Source organism: Canis aureus, chromosome 3, assembly GCF_053574225.1.
Source record: "Canis aureus isolate CA01 chromosome 3, VMU_Caureus_v.1.0, whole genome shotgun sequence".
Taxonomy (NCBI): domain Eukaryota; kingdom Metazoa; phylum Chordata; class Mammalia; order Carnivora; family Canidae; genus Canis; species Canis aureus.
Window position 1 is genome coordinate 49,557,799 of NC_135613.1, and position 26,373 is coordinate 49,584,171.

Sequence of the window (26,373 nt, forward strand, 5' to 3'; positions counted from 1 at the left end):
CAGAGCCCGCGGGCCCGCGCGCCTCGGGGCCCGCACCTGCCCGCTCCATCCCGCAGGCCTCACGGGACCGCGCGTCCCGCCTCGGCTCCCGGCGGCGCCCAGAGAGCCCACGGGCACCTGCGGAGGCGCCTCCGCCTTCTCTGAATCCAGAGGGCTTCTTCCTACCTTCCTGACCCGGGGGATCCAGGGTCAGCCCTGAATTCACACCCACAACCGAGCAGCCAGGCTGGGGGGACCTCGTGTTTGAGATGCCGGGATGCCGGCCGCACCCAGAACCAACTAACACGCGTGCACGGCCAGGCACCTGCTCTCTCTCTGCCAGACGAACAGCACCTGAAATCTGCTGTTGCGCTCGGTCTCTCTGACCAGGTCATAAAACAGTGTCTTGAGGATGTCAGTGCCCAACAGATTTTTTAAAGATTTAATAAATGAATGAACCGCACCAAGTTCCATTGTCATGGGGGCACAGCACCAAAGTCTCAAGACAAAAATCACAAGGACCGTTGATGGAACCCAGGTCTTTTCTTTTCTTTTCTTTTCTTTTTTTTTTTTTTTTAAGATTGTATTCATTTTTTCATGTGAGAGGCAGAGACAAAGGCAGAGGGAGAAGCAGGCCTCCTGCGGGGAGCCCGATAGAGGACTTGATCCCAGGACCCCAGGATCACGCCCTGAGATGAAATGAAGGCCGACGCTCAGCCACTGAGCCACCCAAGTGCCCGGAACCCAGGTATTTTTGAAAACTCTGCTTTGCTCTATTTTATTTGTACCTTCAAAGAAATAACATTTTCTTTTACTTACTTTCCTACTGTTTAATTTTCTACTTCTTTAACTTCAACTTTCCTCTTCATTAATTCTGTTATCTTATTAGTTTAATAGTTTATTGAATTGTTTTTTTAAGATTTTATTTATTTATTCACAAGAGACAGACAGAGGCAGAGACACAGGCAGAGGGAGAAGCAGGCTCCTGGCAGGGACCCTGATGTAGGACTCGATCCTGAGACTCCAGGATCAGGCCCTGAGCCAAAGGCAGACAACCACTGAGCCACCCAGGCATCCCTAATAGTTTATTGAATTAAATAGTTTCTTTATTTCTATTTTTATTTATTTTTTGGTAATCACGGTATTAATGACTATAAATCTTCCTTTGAGTATGGCTTTAGCTGTGTCTTTAGTGTTTGTTTGTTTGTTTGTTTTAAGATTTTTATTTATTCGGGAGGGAGAAGCAGGCACCCAGATACCCTCCTTTAGTGTCTCATATGAAGTGTTTTTTCCTTAAAAATTTCTAGACAGGGATGCCTGGGTGGCTCAGCGTTTGAGTGTCTGCCTTTGGCTCTGGGCATGGTCCTGGGATCCAGGATCAAGTCCCACATCGGGCTCCCCCCATGAAGCCTGCTTCTCCCTCTGCCTATGTCTCTGCCTCTCTGTGTCTCTCATGAATAAATAAAATATTTTTTAAAAAATTCCAGACAACCTGTAGTTTCTTTTCTGTTTTCTTTATTGAAGGCATATATAGTTTATATACAGAAAAATACATGTATTTTAAAAAATTTATTTGAAAGAGAGAGAGAGCTCACAAGCAGGCGGGAGACACAAAGAGAAAAGGAGAAGCAGGCTCCCTGCTCAGTGGGGAGCCCCACAAGAGGACGTATCCCAGGACCCTGAGATCAGGACCTCAGCAGAAGGCAGACCGCCAACCAACAGAGTCACCCAGGTGCCCCAAAATGCACATGTTTTTGAAAGCAAAGCTTATGTAACCACCACCAGATCAAAGATAGAACATTTCCAGCCCTCCAGAGAAAACAGAGGATCACTATCCTGACTTCTGTCACATAGGTTAGTTTTACCTATTACTGAGTGTCATTTCAAAACCCACAGCCTGGGCGGCTCAGTGGGTTAAGCACCTGCCTTCTGTTCAGGACATGACCCTAGGGTCCTGGGATCGAACCCCACATGGGGCTCCCTGCTCAGTGAGGAATCTGCTTTTCCCTCTCCCTGTGCCTCTCACCCCTGCTTGTGCTCTCTTTTTCTCTCTCAAATAAATAAAATGTTTTGGGACGCCTGGATGGTTCAGGGGTTGAGTGTCTGCCTTTGGCTCCGGGTGTGATCCTGGAGTCCCGGGATCGAGTCCCACGTCAGGCTCCCTGCATAGAGCTTGCTTCTCCCTCTGCCTGTGTCTCTGCCTCTCTCTCTGTGTATCTCTCATGGATAAATAAATATCTTAAAATACATAAATAAAATGTTTTTAAGACTTAAAAATTAAGACAGCTTGTACTCCTTTACGTCTTCCATTATTCACTCAGCATTATGTTCTTGAGAGTCATCCCTGTTGTTTTGTGTATCGATTGTTTTTTTAGTTGCCATGTGATATTTGATTTATAAATACATCACAGTTTATTCTCCTGTTGATGGACATTTGGGTTGTTTCCAGCTTGGGGACAGCTATGAATAAAGCTGCTATTTACAAAAAAAAAAAAAAAAAAAAAAGAGCTGCTATTTACATTTACTTATGTGTACAAACCTTTTTATAAATTCATCTTGGGATATACATGGGAGTGGAATTGCTGGGTCATGGAGTATGTTTTTATAAGAACTGCCAAACAGTTTTGCATAGTGGTTGTACCATTTTATTATCCACTAGCGATGTAGGAGAATGCCAGGTGGTCCACATCTTCACAACATGAGTATTGTCACTCTTTTTCAACGTAGCCTTTCTGGCACGTGTACCCTGCTATCTCCCTGTGGTATTCTTTGCATGTCCTTGACCTGTAGAGATGCTGAGAACCTTTTCATGTGCTTATTTATCCTTTGGATATCTTTTTCTGTAAAATGTCTGTGGACAGACACTCCTCTGAGAATTAGCCCGTTTTATAACCGAGGTTGTTTGGTATATAGGAGTTCTTTTCTTTATGTCTGCATAGGAGTTCTTTGCCATACATATATATTTAGAATATATACTCCTGGTTGTGGCTTTCCTTTTCACTTTAAATATCTTTTGATGAGCAGAGATATTTTTATGTTATGGTTAGTGTTTTTCGTGTCATGTTTTAAAGATCTCCCGCCCCAAAGGTCATAAAGATTTTCTCCTATCTTTTCTTCTAGAAGCTTTCATACTTAAGTGTATGATCCATCTCAAATTATGGGCACCTGGGTAGCTCAGTGACTGAGCATCTGCCTTTGGCTCAGGGCGTGATCGCGGGGTCCTGGGATTGAGTCCCACATCAGGTTCCCCACAGGGAGCCTGCTTCTCGCTCTGCCTGTGTCTCTGCCTCTCTCTGTGTGTCTCTCATGAATAAATAAATAAAATCTAAAAAAGGAAGTTAATTTTTGTGTAGAGTGTGAGGCAGAGGCCAGATTCATCTTATTTCCATATAGATATCCAGTTGCTGACCTACTTACCTTTCTTTACACCAAGACCACTCTGCCTTACTTAGCTTATTTAGTCTTGAAATCAGAATAGGCCTTCCAGATTCATACTTCTTTGGGATTGTCTTCACCTTTCTAAGTCCTGTGCATTTCCATATGAAATCAGCTGTTAATTTCTACCAAAAAAGCCCACTTGATACTCTATGCTATGAACTATACTCCTATGAAAATTACTGAATTCCTCAAATACTCCTTACTTTGTTCCTTTCTTTTTTTTTTTTTTAAGATTTTATTTATTCTTTAATGAGAGACACAGAGAGAGAGGCAGAGACACAGGCAGAAGGAGAAGCAGGCTCCCTGCCGGGAGCCCGATGCTGGGACTTGATCCCAGGACCCCGGGATCATCCTTTCATTTTATTCTTTGACTACCACTCATCTGAGAGGGAGACCAACTAATTTTCCTATTATTCTAATCATTCCTTGACTGAATCAGGTCAACTTCACTCCTTGCATCAGATTATTCCAGACACACACCTTTTTTTTAAATAAAAGATTTTATTAAATAAATAAATAAATAAATAAATAAATAAATAAATAAATAAATAAGATTGTATTTACTTAAGAGAGAGAGAGAGAGAGCAGGGGCAGAGACAGAGGGAGAAAGGTAGATTGACCTACCTCATGACCTGAGCCTAAACCTTAAAGTCTGACGCTCAACAAACTGAGTCACCCCAGTGCCCCAGGTATACACCTTTTTTTTTTTTAAGATTTATTTGAGAAAGGGAGCATGAGGGGGGTGGGCAGGGAAAGAGGGAGAGGGAGACTCTCCACTGAGCAGGGAGCTGGAAGTGGGGCTGGATCCCAAACCCTGAGATCATAACTTGAGCTAAAGGTAGACACTCAATGGACTGAGTCACCTAGCCACCTGGCACACACCTTCTTAATTGTGTCCTTGGGCTAGGCGTGTGCAGTCCCTCTCAATTGTTTTCTCCACTTCGAGCCAACTTAATATTATGATGTCTTTAAAATAAAATCCTAGAGCACCTAGCTAACTCAGTAGGTAGAACAGGTGACTCTTAATCATGGGGTCATGAGTTCAAGTCCCATGTTGGCAGCAGAGTTTACTTGAAAAGTAAATAAATACATGTCTTAATTCATGCTTTTCTTTTTTAAATTGGGCTGTCTTACATCTACTGAAGTGTTTTTACATACATGCACAGCTTCATAACCACCACCCAGATCCAAATATGAAATATTTCCCAGCATCTTAAAACAGTCCTTTGGGTAGCCCCGGCGGCTCAGCGGTTTAGAGCCACCTTCAGCCCAGGGCATGATCCTGGAGACAGGGGATCGAGCCCCACATCAGGCTCCCTGCGTGGACCCTGCTTCTTCCTCTCTCTCTGTCTCTCATGAATAAATAAATAAAATATTAAAACAAAGAAAACAAAACAAACAAAAAAACAGTCCTTTGTCCTCCTTCCCAGTCAATCCTAAGGAAAACCACTACTCTTACTTCACCACCATGATTTTGAACTTCATGTAAATGCATTCAAACAATATGTGCTCATGTGTGACTTCCTTTACTTGGTGTTGTATCTGCGAGTTTCATCCATGTACTCATGGTTCATTCATTTTCCTTGTTATATCATATTCCAGTATATGAATATATGACCCTTTATTTATCCTTTTTGCTATTGAAGGAGATTCTTTAGTGTTTCCAGTTTGGGGCTATTATAATAAGGCTGCTGCGATTTAAAAAAAAATTAGGGGGGGTAATCTCTAGACCCAACATGGGGCCTCAAACTCACAATCCAGAACTCAAGTCACACACTCTTCCAGTTGAGCCAGCCAGGTGCCCCTGCTTTTATTTATTTATTTATTTATTTATTTATTTATTTATTATATTTTTTAAATATTTTATTTATTTATTTGAGAGAGAGCAATCACGAATGGGGCGACGGGCAGAAGGAGAAGCAGACTCCCCACTGAGCAGGGAGCCCGACGTGGGGCTCGATCCCAGGACCCTGGGATCACGACCTGAGCTGAAGGCAGATTCTTCACCGACTGAGCCACCCAGGCACCCCTTATTTTATATTTTTAAATAATTTTTTTTAAACAACCGTTTTATTTTTCTCAAGGTCTCATGATACAGGAGTTGTGGAAGGACTTGGCCAGACAGCTGTCACTTGGCGTCTCTTATACAATTTCACTGGAATGTCCACTGGGGTCAAGTCACCTGATGGCTCAACCAGAATTGACATTAAAGATCACTTCACTCATGTGGCTCACAGTTTTGCTGCCTGATGGCTGAAAGACCAATTGGGCTATCACATGGAGCACACAGCCTCTCAATATGGCTTGAGCTTCTTCATAACATGGTAGCCTCAGAGAATTCAGATTTTTTTTTTATACTTGGCAACCCAGAGCTCTAAAAGTAAGAGACCTATTGTACAAGGTTGAAACTACCAGGGTGGGGTGTGTGTGTGTGTGTGTGTGTGTATTTGTATTTTTATATCAAAAAAAGAAAAACAGGCATCTTGGTGGTGCAGCGGTTTAGCGCCGCCTGCAGCCTGGGGTGTGATGCGAGAGCCCGGGGATCGAGTCCCACGTCAGGTTACCTGCGTGGAGCCTGCTTCTCCCTCTGTGTGTGTCTCTGCCTCTCTCTCTCTTTCTCTGTGTCTCTATGAATAAATAAAATCTTAAAAAAAAAAAAAAAAAGAAAAGAAAAGCCTGCTAGGTTTTGGGGTTGAAGTTCCATTGAATCTATAGATCAACATGGAAAGAACTGATTACTTAAAAATTCTGTCTTCCAATCCATAAATATGCTTCTCCATTTATGAAGTCGTACTTAATTTTTGTCAACAGTGTCTTGTAGTAAACTTTTTTTTATTTAAAGATTTTATTTATTTATTCATGAAACACACAAAGAAAGAGGTAAAGACATAGGCAGTAGGTTCCCTGCAGGGAGCCCCATCCAGGACTCATCCCAGGTTTCCAGATCATGACCTGAGCCAAAGGCAGACACTCAACCACTGAGCCACCCAGGCGTCCCTCTTGAAGTAAATTTAATACATTTTTTGCTAATTGTATTCCTAAGTATTTTGATACTATTATAAATGGTCTTTGAAGATTTTATTCTCTGTTTGTTGCTAATATATAGAAAACAATTGGTTTTTGGTATACTGACCTTGTATCCACTGACTGCAAAATTCACTTATTTGTCCTAATAATTTTTATTTCCTCTTTGATCTGAGAAATTATTTCTTAATTCCCAAGCAAGATTTTAGAAAACCATTCTGTGGTTGCTAAAGTTTCTGAATTATAGAATCTCCTGGGCTTTTTAAATTTATCATCATTTTCTTTATGGCCAGGTATATAACTGATTTGTATGGACATAAAGAGTACATGTATTCTCTGTAGATTAGAGAGCACTTTTTGTGTTAAATCAGGCTTACAAACTCTATCATACAATTCCTCCATGATTTGCTTTTTTGCCAAGCTAAATTAAATTCAGCTGAATTGTAAAAATGAATATTATTTATTCATTTATCCATGTTTGGTACGTGAACATCTATGACTCTTAGGTTGTCTTTACAGATTGTATATCATTATTTTTTTAAGATTTTATTTATTTATTCATGAGAGGCACAGGAGAGAGAGAGAGAGAGAGAGAGAGAGAGAGAGAGAGAGGCAGAGACACAGGCAGAGGGAGAAGCAGGCTCCATGCAGGAAGCCCGATGCGGGACTCGATCCCAGGACCCAGGGATCACGCCCTGAGACAAAGGCAAACGCTCAACCACTAAGCCACCCAGGCATCCCTTTTTTAACACTTTTAAGCGCAAATCATTAACAGGTGGATTTGTAACAACTCAATCCATTTGTTGTCTTTGGTTTTTTTAAATAGAATTGGGCTCTTTTACACTTAGTAAGCTGGAATCTGTGCTTTAGTCTGTGAATTTATATTCGATTTAAACCTTATCTTACCTTGTTGTTGATTCTTTTTCTTTGCATTGTCTTGGAAAATTTTCTCTTCTTTCCCTATTTGCCCTCCTTTTAGTTTGGCAGTTCTAATGTTTGTCTGCACAATGCTAGTGTTTCCCTCTCCTTACATAGTGGTTATGATGAAACCTGTATTCCTCTAGTAGTATTTCAAAATTTATCAATGAACATACCTCCCAAAACATTTTACCTACTCATACCCCACCTCTTCACCTAGATTAAAAGTTTAGGGGCACCTGGTTAGCTCAGTCAGTAGAGCATGCAACTCTTGATCTTGTGGTAGTGAGTTTGAGCCCTGTGTTGGGTGTAGGGATTACTTACTTGAGAGAGAGAGACAGAGATAGCGTGAGACAGCATGTGTAGGGAGAGGGAGAAGCAGGCTGCCCACAGAGCAGGGAGCCCAATGTGGGGCTTCATCCCAGGATCCTGGGATCATGACCTGAACTGAAAGCAGATGTTTAACCAACTGAGCCACCCAGGCGTCCCAATAAATAACTCTTTAAAAGAAGTTTAGAAATTGCAATTTTACTTTCTCACTTTCCCATCTACTTTCATGCTCAACTCCTCTTAAGTGTATCATCTACATGAAAAATCCTTACTGAACATTTACACCATTATTCCTTATTTCATTAATATCATAACCACAGCATCAGCTCTAGGAGTTGCTGCTGAGCCTGGCACTCAAAATATTTGTTGAATGAATAAATTATCCATTAGAGAAATAATAATAAAAATTTTTTTAAGAAAAAATATAGGGTGCCTGGGTAGCTAAGTCAGCTAAGCATCTACCTTTGGCTCAGGTCATGATCCCAGGGTCCTGGGATCGAGCCCCACATCAGACTCCCTGCTCAGTGGGGAGTCTGCTTCTCCCTCTGCCCTTTGCTTATGCTTGCTCTCAATATTTCTCTCTCAAAAAAATAAAATCTGTAAAGAAAATTTTAAAAAAGAAAAAAAATATATAGAAAAATAGGATGCATGGTGGCTTCTCCCTCTGCCTGTGGCTCCCCCTGCTTGTTCTCTCTATTTCTCTCTCTTTCTCTCTCTCTCTCTCTCTCTCTCGCTGTCTCTCAAATATAGAAATATATATGTAGAAATATATATGTAGGGATGCCTGGGTGGCTCAGTGGTTAAGCATCTGCCTTAGGCTCAAGGCATGGTCTCTGAGTCCCCAGGAACAAGTCCCACATGGAATCCCAAATCAGGCTCCCCGCAGGGAGTCTACTTCTCCCTCTGCTTGTGTCTCTGCCTTTCTCTGTGTCTCTCATGAATAGATAACTAAAATCTTGAAAAAAATATATATGTAGAAATATATATGTAGAAAAACAGAAGTCAAAAAGAAAAAGAACTGTATTTATTACAAAATTAATTATTCACAAGTACTATACTCTTCATCTGCCCAATCTCTTTTCTAATATAATTATCAATTGATTAGAGAACTTTGAGTATTTTCCTCAGCTAGCATCCATGGGCAATATATTGAGCCCTTGAGTATCTAAGATTATCTTTCTTTTGTCCCAAAAGATGGGACATTTGGTCCGGGAATAGGATTCTTGGCTCTGAGTTGCAGTTTATCTTCCATTTGTAGATATTATTTCACTATCTTCCCATTTCCGGTGCAACAAATGAGACTTCTCATGCTAGTTTCATTTGCCTGCCTTTTTTTTTTTTTTTTTTTTTTGAGAGTGAGCAGGGGTGTGGAGGAGAAGAGGGAGAGGGAAAGAGAATTTTTTAAATCTATGTACTTTTAAAAAGATTTTACTTATTTATTTGAGAGAGAGAGAGCATGAGCGAGGTGGGAGCCTGACAAGGGGTTCAGTCCCAGGACCCGAAGATCATGACCTGAGCTGAAGGCAGACAACCAACTGAACCACCCAGGTTTTCCAGGAGAGAGATAATCTTAAGCAGGCCCTATGCCCAGCTCAGACTCAGACACAGAACTCAATCTCAGGACCCTGAGACCATGACCTGAGCCAAAATAAAAAATCACTTAACAGACTAGCCACCCAGGTGCCCCTGCTTTCCTTTTTAAAAATAGCTTCTTCCTTCAGTGTGAAAACTTGTACACTTCTCCTGTTACCCACGAAGTTCAGGAATTTTGCCAGGATGTGTGCATATGTATACCTCTATTATTATTATTATTATTATTATTATTATTATTATTATTATTATTATTTTGTCTAGGTGTCAATAAGATAAACGGCAAAGTTTATTAAGCCTGATAAAGGGAAAAAAAGAAAACAAAATACACATTTATATATTAGAAATTAAGAAGTACAACCACAGAAACAACTCAAAGACTTATCACAGGATCTTAAATGCTCTCTTAAGTGCTCTATTTTTAAAATTTTTTAAAAGATTTTATTTTTTTAAGATTTTATTTATTTATTCACGAGAGACACAGAGAGAGGCAGAGACACAGGCAGAGGGAGAAGCAGGCTCCATGCAGGGAGTCCGATGCAGGCTTTGATCCCAGGACACCGGGATCAAGCCCTGAGCAGAAGGCAGACGCTCAACCACTGAGCCACCCGGGTGCCCCCAAACGGTAAATCTTATGTATATTTTACTGCAATAAAAACATTCTTCCTAGATTTTTAAAGCCCGAGTAAAAATATAGTGAAGAACTCAGAATTTTCATATGGTGGAGAGATAATATGACAGCAAATTCACAGTACAAAAGCACATCTGTGAAAACCAAAAGCGGGCATTTTTGTGCCTAGAGTAGTCAAATTCCTAGACTCAGAAAGCAGAACGGTGGTTGCTAGGAAATAAGGACAGAGTTTCAGCTGGGGAGGATAGAAGGAGTTTTGGAGATGAACAGTGGTGATGGTTTCACAACAATGTGAATGAATGTTCTTAATGCCACTGAACTGCACACTTCAAAATGGCTAAAATGATAGAAATCTATGTTCCATATATTTTACAATAATTTTTATTTTTAAGATTTACTGATTCATGAGAGAGACAGAGAGAGGCAGAGACACAGGCAGAGGGAGAAGCAGGCTCCATGCAGGGAGCCTGATGCGGGACTTGATCCCAGGACCCTGGGATCATGACCTAAGCCGAAGGCAGACGCTCAACCACTGAGCCACCCGGGTGCCCCTTTTACCATAATTTTTAAAAAGTTGCTTTAAGTGGGCATTTTTCATTCTAGCTTAAGCCCTCTAACATAAACATGATGAAGTCTCTGGTGACTCAGGATGTGGAGAAATAGATCCAGGATGTTATGTGCTCGCAGAAGAAAACATGCAACATGCAGCTCCAAGGGGAAACCTAAATAACCCCAGGCAAATTTGTACAAGATTTTAAGAGAAAGGAAGAGAGAGAGAGAGAAAAAAAAGACAAGACAAGACAAGACAAGACATCCTGAGGCCCTGGGTGGCTCAGTCAGTTACGTGTCTGCCTTTAGCTCAGGTCATGATCTCAGGGTCCTGGGATCCAGTCCCAAGTCGGGCTCCCTGTTCAGCAGGGAGTCTGCTTCCCCATCTCTTTCTGCATACACCCTCCACCCCGCTCCTGCTCTCTCTCTCTATATATAAAATAAACAGATACAAATCTTTAAAAAATAAAAGTAATAAAAATAAATAAATAAACAGAACCTGAAAATAGTATACTGTGTTGGATTTGCTTTTTTTCTAAAGCATAAGTTCCCATGATTTGGGACAGTATATAGGGAAGCCTAAGAGAGTAAATACTGGCACCCTCCTATGCAAACGTGCTTTTCAGGCATGATTTGTCCATGACTGAGCTTACCTTGTAGCACCTGGTACTGCTCCCCAGCCCACAGAATTCTGTATCCCTTAGCTCCTGGGAGTGTGCAGGATCCACATTGGCCACCAGGGAGCAGGAGTCCCTGTGTGGTACAGACCAGGCAGGAGGTGCCATGAGGAGCTAATGCTCTTGAGGGCACCATTTTGTACCCTCAGGCTTCGGAGGCCGGCAGAAACTCCAGCTACCCTCAAGTAGGAAAAGCATTTGGCAGAGATTAGGGTGGACTGGCCACACTGTCCTCTCCCAGCCCCTAGGAGGAGCACCCACATCTCTCAGCTTGTGTGATAGACCTGATTTCTTTCACTGCTGATACTCATCTCAATATCTACATTCCTCCTACCAATGAGCCAGTGGTAAATTCTGTTTCCTGAGCATTTCCAGGGATACCACTAACTTTTGTGTAAACTAAAAAAAGAGGACTCTTCTGGATGGACACAAGGTAGCAGCAGGCAAAGGATTTGGCAAGCTGACTGATGGCTGAGTTAGAAAAAGATCCCCCTGCTGGGGCGCCTGGGTGGCTCAGTGGTTGAGCGTCTGCCTTCAGCTCAGGGTGTTATCCCGGGGTCCTGGGTTCAAGTCCCTCATTGGGCTCCCCACAGGGAGTCTGCTTCTCCCTCTGCCTGTGTCTCTGCCCTTCTCTGTGTGTCTCTCATGAACAAATAAATAATCTAAAAAAGAAAAGAAAAGAAAGAGATCCCCTCTTCCTGAGCAGCCCTGTGTGGTGGGCTTCAGTGCCTATTGAGTACCAGGCACTGTGCTGATGAAGGAGAACTTCAGCTGCCTGCATTCTGACCTCAGACTTGCTAGTTGGGAGCTTCTGTAAAGCTTGACTCTTAGCTCAGGCGGAAACCCCTAAGGGCAAAGCATCCCCCCCACTCTGCCCCTCCAAGGGAACCAAAAAATACTCCCTCCAGCAATAAGGACTATCTTGAGCCAGCAAGACCATGGCCATGACTGACACAAAGGCAATGGTCCATGATTTGACTTCCACTGCCCACCTGCACCCCACATTTTCTTTTATAAACCTGGAAGTAGGGATCCCTGGGTGGCTCAGCAGTTTAGCGCCTCCCTTCAGCCCAGGGTGTGATCCTGGAGTTCCAGGATTGAGTCCGGCATCAGGCTCCCTGCGTGGAGCCTGCTTCTCCCTCTGCCTGTGTCTCTGCCTCTCTGTGTGTGTGTGTGTCTCTCATGAATACATAAAATCTTTAAAAAAATAAAAAATAAAATAAATAAAAATAAATAAACCTGGAAGTATTTTCAGCACTTTGGAGACAGTCTTGAAGGGCTAGTCCTCTGGCTTCCTGGTGTTTGCCTCACTGAACAAAACCCCTTTCTTGTTTTACCATGATTTATCTCTCTGCCTTTGGATTTTGTCAGTGGCTAGTGGCCCAACCTGATCTGTTTGGGACCCAAGGAGCCAGGTGCTCTTGTACCCCTATACCTCCCCATATGCTGAGAGGCTCTTTGCACATGTTGTCTCCTCTTGTCTCATACATAATCAAGGCAGACACTGACTACTATTGTCCATGTTTTTCTGATAAGAAACTGAGTGTGAGGGCAGCCTGGGTGGCTCAGCGGTTTACCGCCGCCTACAGCCCAGGGCCTGATCCTGGAGACCCGGGATCGAGTCCCACGTCAGGGTCCCTGCATGGAGCCTGCTTCACCCTCTGCTTCTGTCTCTGCCTCTTTCTCTGTGTCTCTCATGCATAAATAAATAAAATCTTAAAAAAAAAAAAAAAAAAGAAAGAAAGAAACTGAGTGTGAGGGCCAGCTGCACATAGCTAGGAGGTAGAGCTCTGCCAAAGGGAAGGACTATGACCTTGGTTGCCTTGAGCTTCTTCCCTCATCCATTTGCAGTCACTGGAACCCCACACACACACCCCACACCCCACCCCCTTCCCGTATCGCAAAAGCCTCCCAAAGGAACTCTCAGCTTCCCCCACTCCCGGTCTGCTCCCTCACTGCAGTAAGACTGATTTTCAAAACTCTTTATTGTTATGCACATAATGTCTATGTAGCATTCAGTTAATAATAATAAAAAGGAAAGCCTGGGTGGCTCAGTGGTTGAGCATCTGACTTTGTCTCAGGTCGTGATCCCAGGGTCCTAGGATTGAGTCCTGCATCAGGTTCCCTGTTCTATCTCTCATGAATAAATAAAACTTAAAAAAAAAAGAAAAATAATAAAAAGAATGACCAATTAGGTTAAAGATTGGAGCTTTATCAATTTCTCTGCTGTTGCCTCTCATCCCCTTATATCCTGGCCCCTTATTTATTTATTTATTTATTTATTTATTTATTTATTTATGATAGTCACACAGAGAGAGAGGCAGAGACACAGGCAGAGGGAGAAGCAGGCTCCATGCACCGGGAGCCCGATGTGGGATTCGATCCCAGGTGTCCAGGATCGCGCCCTGGGCCAAAGGCAGGCGCTAAACCGCTGCGCCACCCAGGGATCCCCTCATCTTTTTTTAAATCTCTATACCCAATATGGGCTCACACTCACTGCGTTAATCTTCATCACACATATATACACATATGTGTTTTGTGTCTTTTGTTTCTTAAGATTTTATTTATTTATTCATGAGTGACACAGAAAGAGGGGCAGGGACATAAGCAGAGGGAGAAGCAGGCTCCCTTCAGGGAGCCCAATGCAGGAATCGATCCCAGGATCCTGGGATCACGACCTGAGACAGTCAGATGCTCAATGGCTGAGCTCCCCAGTTGCCCCATTTTCTCCCAGTCCTGCCTCAGGACAATGCAGATATGGTCTATATTGTTTACTTCCTTATTCTCCAGTATCTAGAACAGTGTCTGGCCCCTGAAGATTTTATATTATCTTTTGAAAAATAATTTATTCTATGAAACAATCGCCTTTGTGACGTGTTAATAAAAGATTTCCCTCTCTTTACTTATTTCCCTCTCAGGGAGCCCAATGTGGGACTCGATCACAGGACCCTGGGATCACGCCCTGAGCCAACGGCAGACACTCAATCACTGAGGCACCCAGGTGCCCCAGTCTAGGGCTTTTTAATGGGCTTGTTGGCAGGCTGTTTTAATCTGATTACCCCTCCCTGTGCCTGTCACCCAGTGAGGTTTTTGTCACATGGGAATGGGTGGAGGCTCCTTCCAGAGTGGTATAAATCCTTTTAAGGGTGGTTTCCTCTTAGGGTGGGGGTGGGGAAATCCTTGGCCCTGCCTGCCTTTCCTCTAACTATCCTTCAATAGGTGACTATAATTAAAGCTAATAAATAGGGGGGCAGCCAGGATGGCTCAGCGGTTTAGCGCCTCCTTCAGCTCATCGTGTGATCCTGGAGACCCGGGATCCAGTCCCACATCGGGCTCCCTGCATGGAGCCTGCTTCTGCGTCTGCCTGTGTCTCTGCCTCTCTCCCTCTCTTGTGTCTCTCATGAGGTGCTGGGTGGTTCAGTTGGTTCTGTGTCTGCTTTCCACTCAGGTCATGGTCCCAGGGTGGAGCCCTCAGTCAGCCTCCCTATCCAGGGGGGGCCTGCTTGTGCTTCTGTCTCTCAAAAATAAATAAACAAAATCTTAAAAAATAAAAGGAAAGATTTCTGGACTCCTTTCTGTCACATCCATCTATTATCTCTATCCTTATGCCAACAACCCAGTCTTGATTACTGTGTGTTTATAGTGAGCTTGGTGCCAGGTTAAGTACTCTGACTCTGTTCATTTTTCCCCCAAAGAATAGCTGTGGCTCTTCTAGGTCCTTTGGGTTTCCAAATAAACTTTAGGGTCATCTTATCAATTCCTAACTTTTAAAAGCCTGCTGGGATTGCCCTGAATCTCTAGATACATTTGGGGAAAATTGTCATCTTAACAACATTGACTACTTCAATTTTTAAACATAGTATGTGTCTCCATTTGGGCAAATTAATATATTTTTTTTTAAATTTATTCTGACTCTGGCTTGTTTAGGGCCTGAGGAGTATGGTTTACTGGGCCATAACCATTCCTGTTTTCAGTCCTCACGTCAATAGATGTCTAAAATTAAAGTTTGATTTTGTTATTTAATTTTTTTTTTTAAGCCAGTTTCCTTTTCCTCTGAAATCACCTTCTTGGTTCTTAGTTTGCAGTTTCTTGGGAGCATTCTGGGGGGCCTGAACCCCCACTGGTCCCCTTAATGACCAGCCTTCTTTATATTCGTGGAAGCTTCCCCCAGACTCCTATGGACTCCTGCTTCTCTGCTCCACATTAACTCTTCAGACAGGAACCAAAGATTTTTATGTCCCCAGTACTGTGGACAGAGTATGGACCGTGAGCCAAGGGCAGGCCACTCCTAAGATAGACCACAAGGGCATGTAGATTGTTTCGTGTAGAAAACAATCAAGGCCCCAAAGACCCAGGAAGAAACTTTTACCTACCCCTGCCCTACCCGCAAATGCCTAAAAAGGATTTAGATAGCTGACCAGTACCAGGGAGAGAGCAATTAAACAGATTTCTTGTATCTAAGAGACTTACCGCAAAGGGCAAACTCTGTTTTCCAAACTTACCTCACCTTCCTGCTAAAGGCCTTCCTCTCCTTTGCACCCCCGGACTCACCCCAACTCCCTGAGCTCAGGATGACGGATACTCCACATTTTGCCTGACAGTCTTGGGAATTTCATGTTTGTATGGATTCTCTGTATGTACAAAATTAGATTTGATTTTCTCCTGTTAATCTGGCTCATGTTGAGCAGCCCCAGTGGCGCAGCGGTTTAGCGCCGCCTGCAGCCCAGGGTGTGATTCTGGAGATCCAGGATCGAGTCCCGCATCGCTCCCTGCATGGGGCCTGCTTCTCCCTCTGCCTGTGTCTCTACCTGCCTCTCTCTCTCTCTCTGAATGAATAAATAAATAAACCTTTAAAAAAAAAATCTGGCTCATGTTAATTTTTTAGTTCAGTGGCACCTGGGTGGCTCAGTGGTTGAGCGTCTGCCTTCAGCTCAGGGCCTGATCCCAGGGTTCAGGGATTGAGTCCCGCATCAGGCTCCCCACAGGGAGCCTGCTTCTGCCTCTGCCTTTGTCTCTGCCTCTCTATCTGTGGCTCTCATGAATAAATAAAATCTTTTAAAAAATTTATGAATTGAATAAATACAGATATTGATAAGTGGTCCGAAGGCAATAAAATAATACTGCAGTGTAGTGTGACAGCATAGGGGTCAGAGCAGGTCTGAGCTGAAACCTGTAGGTGAGAAAGAGGTAAGTGTAGTCCAAACACAAGGAATAGCACAGGCCCTGACATGAGCATGAGCTTGGTGAGTCTGCCAGATGGATGGATGGAAGGAAGGAAGGAAGGTTGGTTGGTTGGTTGGTTGTCATGGCAGGATTCGTGACGGAAGGGGAATTTGAGAGGGAGGTACACATTGACCATGTTGGGCCTGTTGGCCGTGTTAGGGAATCTGGATTTTGGTCTAGATATATCAGAAAGCAGAGAAGTGACAGGCTGTGAGTGATGCAATTGAAATTCCTGGATTCTCCAGCAAAGGAATACGCCCACTCTGATTTTACTGTGCTTGTTGGCTTGAGGCTGGGAGGCCTGAATGCCGAAAAGGCATAGAAAAACCATCTCCTGAATGTCTAGGGAATCCAACAATGGTGAGATGGGGGAGGCCTCCCAATAAACGATTTGACCTCAAAGCTTGTGGCTACCTATATGGATAATCAGCCTGCTCTGGAGCTAGGAAGTGTGAACTTGACCTTGACATCCGAGTGAATCCAACTCAACAGTCGGCCCAAGGAAAACTTCCCCCATTCCTACCAGCTGCGGCTGGTACATCCTTTATGTCACTCCTGTTTCTTATAAGCTCCTCTATTGTAGTGTTTCTCGTATGGTATTAGGGTCATTTACATGTTTTCTATTTAACTGGATGATAAGCTACCTGAGGACAGACACCGAGTTGTTCAAACCTGCTGTATGCTGGGGACACAGATGACAGGTTGGGCAAGTATCTGGGGGGTGGGGGGGGTACAATAGAAGACAATCTTAAATACTAGGAAATTTGGATTTGTTCCTGGTGCAATTCTTTGCTGTCCCATCTTTACAAAGACTGCTTTTGACAGAGCATTGATCATGGATTGACCAGAGGGCATGTGGCCCAGCTTTGTCCAGATATATTTCCCTTGTTCCAAGCCACACCATCTGAGACTTTGGACCAGCTGGGTTGGACCCTCCCAGATCAGTGGGGCACAAGTCTATATCAAGGGTCAGCATAGGTAACAACTCTAATAAAATTCTTTTTTCCTTTCCAGTTGAGATATAATCGACAAATAACTTTGTGTAAGCTTAAGGTATACAACTTGATGACTTAACGATGATTAAGATGATGTAAGATCTACTCTCAGCCACTTCCAAGGGTGGAATAGAGTATTGTTAACTCTACTCAACATGCTCCACATTAGAACCCCAGAACTTATTCATCTTAGCGTAGCAAAATTCTGGATTTTCTCCACTGGAAGGATGCAATGCAAAGCTTTATCCATTCTTTACAGACTATACTCTGTAAGAACTTATACAAAACATTAGTCTCAGAACAAGTTCTGTTTCTATTGAAAAAATCAATTTGTATCTTAGGGACAGTGTGATATATGCCTAATCATGTTTTCCTCTTTGCTTTGGCCACTTAGGAACCTTAGCACTGGATTTGTAGCCTTTATCTAGTAACCATAAAAGACCACTGGACACAATCAGCAAAGAGATTAAGAGGGCTCTGGAGTCAGGCAAACCTGGGTTAAAATCTCGCTCTGCCATTTCTTAGCCACGTGACTATAGATCACTCACCTATTTTTCCCCAAGTGTTTTTTTAAAAGATTTTATTTATTCATGAGAGACACACAGAGAGAGACACACAGAGAGAGACACACAGAGACAGAGACATATGCAGAGGGAGAAGCAGGCTCCATGCAAGGAGCCTGATTTGGGACTCGATCCTGGGACTCAGGGATCACCCCCTGAGCCAAAGTCAGATGCTCAACTGCTGCTGAGACACACAGGTGTCCCTTCCCAAGTATTTAAAAACAGGCATAATCACAGTATTTTGTTTGTTAGATTAAGGGATACAGTGCTAAGCACAGGGCCTGGTGCAACAGTTAACAAAACTGTAATCATTTTCACTTTATGGTAAGTGATGGAGTTTTGGAATATAGGTCTGGAACCGACAACCAAGAAAGAATTCTTCATACGTCTTTGGTGCAAAATGGTGGTTTTATGAAAGCATGGGAATGTGACCAGGGGGCAGGAAGAGCTGCAGCCCCAGGCCTGTCAGAGGCAGCTGATTATATACCTGGGAGTTGGGAGGAGTTTGGGGATGGCGTACTCTCTAAGGAAATTTGGAATCAACCAGGACCTTGAGGAGGGCTAGATATTGTTGGGGAAAGGTCATTTATTACCGTCTAATAAAACCTGAATCATGAGACCCTTCAGATGGGCCACGTGCTTGGGGGATGTCAACACGTATCTTGGGTGGTAGAGATAGAGGAAACTTCTAAAGGAATTTTTATATGTTAAAATAGACTTACAGGATCCTCGGGGTCTGGCTAAGATTGCCTTTTGCCCTTAGTGAAGTATTAACATCAAGGCAATTGAGTCCAAAGAGGAATGTCACTCTGCCTGTTTCAAGGACTTGTCAATATGCTTTGTCCTCAGCTAGTCCTCTGTTCCCCCATCAGCAAGCAGCTCTGTGTGCTCAAAGATGCAGAAACACACACACACACACACACACACACACACGTTTTCCACCTCAAATGTGTAAATTACTTTGATTTTGATCAGCTATTTTTTAATCTGCTATATATACCCTTTTGCTAGAGGTGGCATAGATGAGAATCTCCAGAAAACTTAACCATAGTGCTGATTAAATCTGCATATGGGAGGGTCTCCCTCTCAACACACACACAGCATAGCAAGGGAGCATTTCTTACATGTCTCACAGGATTAAGAAAACATGAAAAGCAGAATGTCCTGCTTTAGGTATTAATTACTTAGGGTGACCCTTGGTCATAGTTCGTTCATTACTATTAATGTCTTCTGATCTCCTCTGACAACAGACCTGTTGGGATTCAAAGGGCAGTTCTTAACTCCAAAGTAATTAAGAAACCTGTTCATTAGCTTCCTTTGGGGGTCAAATAAATTCAAACAGAGAGGATCTGTTAGGGTGACACCAATTCATCTGGTACATTAATATAATTTAATAAGTCTGAAACTGGGTAAATACATCTTTATATGTTATAAAAGGAAACTAACATTTATCTCTCAAGAACCATTTTTAAACTTTTCTTACTGCTAGGATCAGTTTCCTTTCACTTCCTGAGATACCTTTATGCTCATCAAGGATTTACCTCAGCTATCTCAGGGATTGCTTTGCCAGATGTTTGCTTAACTTTTTTATAGCCTTATTGAGGCATAAGTAATGCAGGATAAGTTGCACATATTAAAAGTATTTAAGTCTGTAAGTTTGGATATATGCCTATACCCATGAGACAGTCACCAAAATCAAAATAGTAAACATTTCCCTCACCCCTCAAGAGTTTCTCCTGCCTTCGATAACCCATCCCACCTCGTTCCTTCTTCCTGCCTCCATCCCCAAGAGCCCAGTGATCTCCTTTCTCTCTTGATTAGTTTGTATTTTTCTAGAATTATCTTGAGATTCATCCATCCATTCATCCATTGTGGCTCGATGGTTCATTTCTTTTTATTTCTGAGTAGTATTCCATTGTATGGATATACTACATTTTTTCTAATCACATGGACATACATAATTGTGTTTCTCCATACTGTCTGGGAAAAAAACAAACAAAAAAACACTAAACCTACGGCCCACTTCTAGCATTAGGACAGACTTTAATGCCAACATTTTCTATACTCATCTCACTCCTAACTTCATTTTCTCTTCTTTCTTCTCCTGTTTGTTGTAAGTTCCCAAATTCTCTTATCTTTTATTTTTGTTATGTACATTTAAGTCAGTCATCTTGGATCTTTTCTGAAACAAGGATCAAGTACAACTAAACAATGCTCAGTTATTATTTGATTTTTATCAATTCTTTCCTCCTGTTTTCTTTAGGGATGCTGGATTTTGTTGACTTGGTCTACTTACAGATCCTCATCATATCCTGCTTGGACAGCTGCCACCATCTCTGGAATTCTGATCTCTAAGCTCATCTCTCTTCTATTCACCTCCTATGATGTCACCAGGTTATCATTCTACAGCAGAAATCTGATCATGTCATTCCCACGCAAAACACCTACCCAAAGGATCTAAAAGTCCTTGGCATAATAAGGCAAGTCGTTAGTCATTCATCTTTCAACAAATATTTACTGGGCGCTGATTACGTATCAAGCTCTATGCTAGCTGGCTAAGTGTGAAAAGTATGGTGACAAACTGGAGAGATGTGCCCTGTACCTTCATGGAATTTATATTCTAGTAGGGAGACAAATAAACAACCACATAAGCAATATAATTATGACTTGGATAAACATGAAATTGTTATTAAGTAACTAGAGTGTTGTGATTGAGTTCTGGGAGCAGGGGTGGATGTCAGAGAAGGCCCTTCTGAGGTGACATTTACACTGCTTAAATTACGACAAAGAAATGGCCATGGGAAGAGTTCTAGGCAAGGGAAACATAAAGTGCAAAGGTCCAAAAGTGGGAAAAAGCTTGGATGGCCAGTATGGCAGAAGATAGTAAGGTTGCTGGACAGTTGAGCTCTACTTGCTTCTCCGGCCTCATTTTTGAAAACTCAGACCCACATCTAGGCATCCTAAATCCCAAACATGTACAGCTACCCCTACTATATCCTCAACACACCATGCCTTCTCATTTTTCACCTGCTCCCTCCCAATCATCCTACTCCTGGTGATTGGGCTTCTAAATAATACCTCCAACGACACCCTTGGGTTCCTCTCTTCCCCTCCTCCAGGCACTAGACTGCTCCTTCCTCCTCTATGCCTCCACAGAAGTCTATATGTACCCCCCCCCCTTTTTTTACATAGTTAGCATTTATTGAGTATTTTCTATATGCCAGGCACTGTTCTAAGCACTTTACCTGTATACTTGGCTTTATGAGGCAGGTCCATTTAAAATCCTCAAAATTTCTATGAGCTAGAAAGTATTACTATCTCTACCATATAGATGAAGAAATGGAGTCCCAGAGAAATTACAATTCACACACAGTTACATAGTGAGTAAATGGCAGTCAGGATTTCAACCCAGACAGTTCAGTTTGTATTTTAACCGCTAAGCCCTTTTTGCCTTTCAAGATTGATAACAGTAGCTAACATTTATCAAGCACTGCCTATGGACTAGGCTTTCTTCTCTTGATGTAAGTGAACATATTGAATCCTACAACTCTCTGAGGTAGACACTCTTAAGTCCTCACAACAACCCTCCTATTGGCGCTAAGACCAGGACTCTTGTGTGGAGCCCACATCCTCCCAATCAGCAATCCCAATGCCTCCTACATCCAGAAATTGATCAACAAATGTCTGCTGGATGAATGAATGTACCAGCAAGACCCAGTGTCTTCCTCTTGGCTCACAATTCACACTTCAAGAGCATACAGTGCCCAGAAATACTTGGAGAAAATTATTATAATGGAATAGAAGTCTGTTGTAGTAAATATATACCAATGAGAGCTGATTAATATAAAGGCTAACTTCACATGCATATTCACTGCATTTCAAATGTCAGATAGAGAAATGCCTTTATTGGGCACCTGGGTGGCTCAGTGGTTGAGTGTCTGCCTTTGGCTCAGGTCGTGATCCTGGCGTCCTGGGATCGAGTGCTGCATTGGGTTCCCCGCAGGGAACCTATTTCTCCCTCTGCCTATGGTGTGCCTCTCTCTGTGTGTCTCTCATGAACGAATATATAAAATCTTTAAAAAAAAAAGAGAGAAATTCCTTTATGTATCAGAGGTTGTATTATATATTAGATGATGTACTATGTACTAACCAACCCCTGTGACAACAAAGTGGGGCAAAGGGCTGCTTCCAAGACAGTTCCCACCATAAATTTAATCCATGTTGAAATGTTCCCACAGCTAACAAAAACAACATATCAATTTATAAAACCATCTCCACCTTTTGTCTAGCTATTGTTCTTTGACTTGACAGCAAATAAGTTTTACTTATTAGACACAGTAAATAAAAGTTTAATATGTCATTGAAGGGCGCCTAGGTGGCTCAGTTGGTCAAGTGTGTGCCTTCGCTCAGGTCACAATCCCAGGATCCTGGGAACAAGCCTCAAGTTAAGTTCCCTGCTCAGGGGGTAGTCTGCTTCTCTTTCTCCCTCTGCCTCTTCCACTGCTCATGCTCTCTCTCAAATAAATAAATAAAATATGAAAAAAAAATGTCATTGAAATCTCAGAATAGGTTCATGACCCTAAAAAAAGAAATTGGGAAGTAGTCAATAGTAATCAGAAAAAGAAATGAGGAATAATTCCTTGAAGTCTAATGGAATGGTACAAAATTAATTTATCCAAGCAAACAATAGCTACTATTGCCTAATCCATTTTGGATATCTTAGTTTTTTGGGGTTTTTTTCAAGATTTTTTCATTTGAGAAAGAGAGAGAAGAGAGAGCATGAACAAAGGGAGAGGTAGAAGGAGATGGAGCGGGAAGCAGATTCCCCACTGAGCAGGGCTCCATCCCAGGACGCTGAGATCATGACCTGAGTGGAAGTCAGATGCTTAACTGTTGACTGAGCCACCCAGGTGCGCCCCCCACCCCCAATATAGTTTTCTAACAGGTTGGGAAATTGATAGAGCAAACTACCATTCTTGGTCTGAAGAAATCTCCCTAGAAAGGCACTGGAAAAAAGAAAATATCAGTATTTCAAAGGCCACTTCTGTAAAGAGCAAAGGACACTAAACAAAAGGCAAAGAAAAAGGGATAGAAGTGCTCAGCATCTACAGAGTGCCAAGTAATTTGCCTAGACTTAAGACTGGATTTGACAAGGTAGGACACCTGGTCCACATGTTTTCTTTACAGGTAAGGAAACTGAAGGTTAAAAATGTTAAGTAAAATACACAGTTATAGGGCTGGTATAAAACCAAGCTGGAGGGCAGCCTAGGTGGCTCAGCGGTTTAGCACCGCCTTCAGCCCAGGGCCTGATCCTGGATCCCCAGGATCGAGTCCTGGGTTGGGCTCCTTGCATGGAGCCTGCTTCTCCCTCTGCCTGTGTCTCTGCTGCTCTCTTTCTCTCTCTCTCTCTCGTTAATAAATAAAATCTTTGAGGAAAAAAAAAAAAAACAAGCTGGAAATATGATACGGTTGTGTTTCCATTCCAAATCTCATGCTCTTTTTGCTGCAGTACACTGCCTTAGGTTTCTAAAAGACTGTACTGGTAAGTTTTATATAATTGCCAAATTCTAAAATTAGAAACAAATGACCAAAAATTGTTAACTTGTTTGTAGGAGCAAACCCAATATCCACTGATACATCCCTCCAGTGACTTACAGGTCATTTCACTGCCTCTTACAGTTCTTCCCAAGTGGCTCCTTAGAACTTCAAACCAGGGGCATCTGGGTGGCTCAGGAGTTGAGCAGCTGCATTTGGCTCAGGTACTAGGTCCTGGGATCTAGTCCCACATTGGTCTCTCTGCAGGGAGCCTGCTTCTCCCTCTCCCTGTGTCTCTGCTTCTCTGTCTCTCATGAATAAATAAAATCTTTAAAAAAAAATAACTTCAAACCAATGGACTTGTTATGACTAAATCTACCAAACTATCAGACCTGCCTCAGAAAGGGTCTCCCTATAGTCAGGTCCCAGCTGAAAAGTCTGAATATTAAGTGCTGCTGGGTATACAGAACTGTGGGAACTGCTACATTGCTGGTGAGATTGCAAGTTTGTACAATCACTTTGGAGAGCAGTTTGGCAAAACTTGGGAAGTTTAGGATCACATCCCATAATTTGATTCCTGTGTACACTGCCTAGAGACATTCTCACACATGAATACAAGGAAATATACATAGAGATGCTTTTACTGTTGGTAATAACATAAGATGGTACAGCTGTTATGGAAAACAGTATGGTGGTTCCTCAAAAAATTAAAAATAGAATGACCATATGATCAAGCAATTCCACTCCGGATATATGCCCAAAAGATTTGAAAGCAAGAACTAAACAGATATTTGTACACCCATGTTCATAGTTGCATTATTCACAATCACCAAAGGACAAAACAATCTGCCCACGGACAGATGAGTGGATAAACAATATGTTGTAAACACACACAGTGGAATATTATTGAATTTTTTGAAGGAAGGAAATTGATAGATAAACCTTGAGGACATTATGCTAAAGCCAGTCACCAAAGAACAAATATATGATTCCACTTCTGTGAGGTACTTAATATCAAATTCGTAGGAACAAAGGTAGAATGGTGGTTGCATGGAGCTGAGGGAAGATGGATGGTAGTGATGTTTGTACAACAGTGTGAATGTACTTAATGCCACTGAACTATGTACTTAAAAAATGTTTTTAGCAGCTTTTTAACAGTGAAAAACTAGGAACACCCTAAAGTTAAATTGTAGTATCTTGGGCAGCCCTGGTGGCCCAGCGGTTTAGCACCACCTTCAGCCCGGGGTGTGGTCCTGGAGACCCGGGATTGAGTCCCACGTCAGGCTCCCTGCATGGAGCCTGCTTCTCCCTCTGCCTGTGTCTCTGCCTCTCTCTTTCTCTCTCTGCGCCTCTCATGAATAAATAAAATCTTAAAAAAAAAGATAGTATCTTCACATAACAGAATACATCGCAGCCAAAGTAGTTAAATTAGATCTACTGCCTACATTTATCAACACAGCTAAATCTCAAAAATGTTAAAAGAAAAAAAGAAAATTGCATAATGATACATAAAGCATGATATTTACATAAAGCCTAAAAACATGTTTTAGTCTGTTTAGACTGCTATAAAAGAATACAATAGACTGAGTGGTTTAAAAAGAACAGAAATTTATTTCTTATAGCTCTAGAGGCTAGGAAGTCTAATTTTCTGGCAGGTTCAGTGTCTGGTGAGGGCCTGCTTCCCAATTCACAGATGGCCATCTATTTTTCCTCATATGGATATGGAGCAAGGGGGTCTCTGGAGTCTTTTTGGGTTTTTGTTTTTTTCTGGGGGGGGGTGTTGAAGATTTTAGTTCTAAGTAATCTCTACACCCAACATGGGGCTCAAGCTTACAACACTGAGATCAGAAGTCACATGCCCTACCAACTGCACCAGCCAGGTGCCTCTCTGGAGCCTCTTTTATAAGGGCACTAATTCCATTCTACAGGGTTCTTCTCTCATGACCTAATCACCTATCAAAGGCCCCACTTCCAAATACCACCACAATGGGGATTAAGATTTGGCATATGAATTTTGGAGGGTCACATTCAGTTTATAGCAGCATGTAATATTTATGGAAACATAAATGTATAGTATTATCTTTAAAAGGTGCCGGCGGGGGGGGGGGGGGCACCTGGGTGGTAGTCAGTTAAGCATCTGAGTCTTGGCTTTGGTTCAGGTCGCGATCTCAGGATCGTGAGATCCAGCCTCACATAGGGCTTATTGCTCAGTGCAGAGTAGGCTTAAGATTTTCTCTCTACCTCTGCCACTACTACCCCTACCACCAGAGCTGGCATGCACTTGCTCTCTCTAGCGCCCCCTGCAGCCCAGGGTATGGTCCTGGAGACCCGGGATCGAGTCCCACATCTTGCTCCCTGCATGGAGCCTGCTTCTCCCTCTGCCTGTGTCTCTGCATCTCTCTCTCTCTCTGTGTCTCTCATGAATAAATAGATGATGATAGATAGATAGATAGATAGATAGATAGATAGATAGATAGATAGATGATAGATAGATAGATGATAGATAGATAGATAGATAGATGATAGATAGATGATAGATAGATCTTTAAAAATTAAAATAAAATAAATACAAAATAAAAGGTGCCTGGGATTGGGACCCTGGCTAGCTCAGTCGGTAAAACATGCGACTCTCAATCTTGCAGTCATGAGTTCAACCCCACATCGGGTGTGGAACCTACTTAAAAAAATTAAGGGGCACCTGGGTGGCTCAGTGGTTGAGCATCTGCCTTCGGCTCAGGTTGTGATCCTGGGGTCCTGAGATCAAGTCCTACATCAGGCTCCTCGCAGGAAACCTGCTTCTCCCTCTGCCTATGTCTTTGCCTCTCTCTCTGCTTCTCTCATGAAAAAACAAAATCTTAAAAAAATAAAAATAACAGGGCAGCCTGGGTAGCTCAGCGGTTTAGTGCCACCTTCAGCCCAGG

The 26,373-nt window shown here is 42.5% G+C and overlaps 1 long non-coding RNA gene across 1 annotated transcript; it reads left to right on the forward strand.

Annotated features, from left to right (window-relative positions):
• Positions 1–25: 25 nt before the first annotated feature.
• Positions 26–20,610, forward strand: LOC144310862 (uncharacterized). The gene is made up of 2 exons (XR_013376498.1): positions 26–727; positions 20,181–20,610. It is a non-coding gene; the product is annotated as an uncharacterized LOC144310862 (long non-coding RNA).
• Positions 20,611–26,373: the final 5,763 nt, after the last annotated feature.